We start from the raw sequence: 3,563 nt of genomic DNA, 5'->3' as shown, positions 1-3,563 counted from the left end.
CATCAACGTAAGACACAATGCATGGGTTGTGCCTTCCTGCAAAGGTATTAGATCGGGAAATAAAGATGGAAGAGTGTCTGACAGGGAAATAAAGAGGGAAAGGGTGATTTATTGGGAAAATGGCCAAAATTTGGGCTAATATTTGGAGGACGAGTAACGATGGGCTTCCCAGATATTCTCAGTCAAATTGTTCCGAAGCTATTGATTCACTCTTCAAGGCACGTTTTGCCACGTAATTAGATTCCCTTCCTCTTCCTTAAGCCGTCCTCTAAAGAATAATCTGTTTGATCTTTGATCCCATCGCATCGTCCCCTTTGTTTAAACCTCAAAATAGGACTAATTTTTTAGGGTTTGGCCAATATTTCAACATTCTCACCAAACAGTCTCCAATGGAGTTCCAGATGAATAGAAAGCAACCCCCAACTGTCATCGTTTTGTACTTACGTTTCAGTTTCCTTTTTTGGGTTTATCGGGTTACTTTGGGTTGTGGATATTAAAAGTTTGATCTTCATTGCAAGAGCAAATCTTGATTTCGTGGGATTCAAGTTATGCCATTCTTTGTTTCTGTTTGGTAACTCTTGTAGACTATTTTGGCTGTTCTCTAAACTGGGTAATGACCATTTTTTTCCTCTTGGGGTTTTTGTGTTATTTCAGGATTTATACTGAGATTATGCCATTATCTGCGTAACCACGCTCTTAAATTCATTCTTTTTGCCTTAGTCCGTGGTATAAAAATTTCACGTTAATTTAATTGTATTTTTCTTGTAGCTGAAAAATGTAGGGAGCTGGTTGGAGAGGAGACATCATCCCGAAGTGGGCAATTTACTTTGTTAAATTGCTTCGATATGGGCTCTGGTTCCGTAGCTTGTGTGGTAAAGGAGGGCGTGAAGCTATACTTCTATAACATTAGATCTGCTCATGTCGAGAGAGCAAGGAATGTTGCGATCGAGAGGGTGATAGAAGATGCAGTGTCACAGGGCATGGCTGCTAAAGAAGCTGCGAAACTAGCACAAACAGAAGGCAAAAAGGCGGCAAAGTTGGCAACACGCCAAGCCAAGCGCATTATAGGTCCTGTTATTGCCTCTGGTTGGGACTTTTTCGAAGCTATATACTATGGCGGTACCATTGCTGAAGGATTTCTAAGGGGTACAGGCACATTGTTTGGTGCCTATGGCGGTGGTTTTCTCGGTGAGCAAAGGCTCGGGAGGTCGGTTATCTTGTGGGAAGTCATTTGGGGAGTTGGATTGGTGGTAGGATCGGACTGATGGTTTATGACGTGGTCAACGGAGTGCATTACATGCTTCAATTTGTTCAAAACAAAGAAAGTGAAAATCACGACGCTCCGATTTATGAAAAGTCAGAAGCTTCAGAGAATTCCTATGTTTTTGGAAATTCTGATGCATACGAATCTTCGCCTGATGAGAGCTCCGAATCACAAGAAAGTGAAAACAGAGAGGCTAATGTTTATGAAAAATCAGACACATCAGAGGATTCCGATGTTAAAGGTAACTCAGATGAATACGAATCACCACCGGACGAGAGCTCTGAATCGGAAGAAAGCTCTACTTTCTGGTGACCAAATTGTACGTTCAGGTTGTTACTATTTTTTTAATTCAGGCGAACATGCATAGGATCAAAAGAAACTGGAATTCATTTGCCAAATTCCATGTATAGATACTGGAATCATTTGCAAAATTCCATGTATAAAGCAATAATAAATGAACAAGTTGAATTACTTGTTTCTACGAGTTGGAGGGTCAACCAACCCCTAAGGCAGTTGAGGAGCTAAGACGCACCACGAAAACAGTATCCACCGCAATTTCGACGTCGAGTAGTCGCGGTTGCTTACTAGGCCTACTGTTGTATCAATCATCGCATTCATTCTTCTTTACCAAAACCTTTCTTCTTTTTTCATCCCTTTTGATTCTTCTTCTTCTTCTTGTCTAATTATATGAATTTCTTCTTTCACTTTATGAAAATCGAATAATTAGTCCCTCTGTTTTAATATATATAAAAATTTAATCACATTTGAAAACTTGTTTTAATTAAATATTATTGTTAAATCTTATCATTGAATTATTTATTTAAAAATCAATCATTTATATACAACAAATTAAAAGGATAATAGTTATGTTCATATATTTATTAAGAGTTGGACTAATACATTTTAGAAAGTATGAGTATCAAGTTATGATAAATTACAAATTAACATTTTTTTTGTAAAGTGATATATATATTGTGCTCTGAATGTCGACACGCTTAACTGTTCAAGTACATGAAGATTTGTGTAGTGCTCTTTTATTTAAGGTGTATGCAATGTGTATGGGATATGTTTGTAAGCTGAGTCAGCAGCAGTTAAGGAGTCGTTAGGCTGTTAAAGGTGGTTAGATAGGTTGTTAGTATTAATTGCTTGTAAAGCTGTGTATTAATAGCTTGCTGGTATATTGATTGTAATCATCCTTTCCTTTAATGAATATGTTCATCTTTTGTTAAAGAGATAGTAACTCAATATGGTATCAATTGCCGGTGGTTCTGGGCGAGTTCGATAAGCTTTCGCTACTTGCTTCATTCTTACTGCCTTGTTTCTTACTATGGATCTTGCGATTGGATGTGCGAAAAGTTTCTAAAACAAGAAGGTCAACATTATTCTTGATGAGAACTTTTTGCTATGGAAGCAGTAGATCTTATTGACGATTTGTTGATGATGGATGATGGTAAGGAATGTCTTAATGAAAGCTATGAAGAATTTGTTGCACAAGATAGTTATTGAGAAAACATTTTGATATTTCGATATAACAAAAGTGTAAATGAATTTTAAGATTTTATATTCGATTCAAAATTATATATTCGATTTCATTATTCAAATATCAAAAATATTACTCTAAGTTTTCAAAGATAAATTTTTACTTCTTAATGAAAAATTATGGTTTATACTTAAAATATTTTTGGAACAATTTGTACAAAGTATTTCGAATCAAAATTGAGTCAAAATTAAGTTTTAAATAGGGAGCTATCGACACCCTCTTTAGAGGTACCGATACCCCTCAAACTTCGAATGAAAAAAGGGTACAAATACCCCATAGGATACCGATACCCCTATGCAAAGAGGTACTGATACCCCTATGCAAAGAGGTACTGATACCTACCCCAAAGGTACTGATACCCCTGGTGTTGTTTTTGGCTCCGAGAAAGACAAAATGCAAAATGGGTATCGATACCATGACAGGTACCAATACCTATTTACACATGTGTATCGATATCCCCTTGAGAGGTACCGATACCTTTAGTCTTATAACAGTCAACATATTTGAATTTTACACAGGATGTACCGATACCCATTGAAGGGGTACTGATACCCCTACGCTCCCAACAACTTTTTGAAGTTAAAAAACATACAACAGCGACTCTATTGACTTCACCAAGGCTCCCAACGGATAGAACTCATCCAAGGGTTATTTAAACAAGTTCTTGAAACCATTGATGATTAAGAATTATCAAGAAAAGCTAGAGAAACAAGACAAAAAGCATCAAACATCAAGTTTGACCATTTCAAGCCAAATTCC

General features: G+C 36.7%; 1 pseudogene; it reads left to right on the top strand.

Annotated features, from left to right (window-relative positions):
• Positions 1-761: 761 nt before the first annotated feature.
• On the top strand, positions 762-1,576 carry LOC120193217 (annotated as a pseudogene).
• The last annotated feature ends 1,987 nt before the right edge of the window (positions 1,577-3,563 follow it).

This window comes from Hibiscus syriacus, unplaced genomic scaffold, assembly GCF_006381635.1.
Source record: "Hibiscus syriacus cultivar Baekdansim isolate YM2019G1 unplaced genomic scaffold, ASM638163v2 tig00004355_pilon, whole genome shotgun sequence".
NCBI lineage: Eukaryota > Viridiplantae > Streptophyta > Magnoliopsida > Malvales > Malvaceae > Hibiscus > Hibiscus syriacus.
Note: the sequence above shows the minus strand (reverse complement) of the source record. Positions and strands in the feature narration are given on the sequence as shown.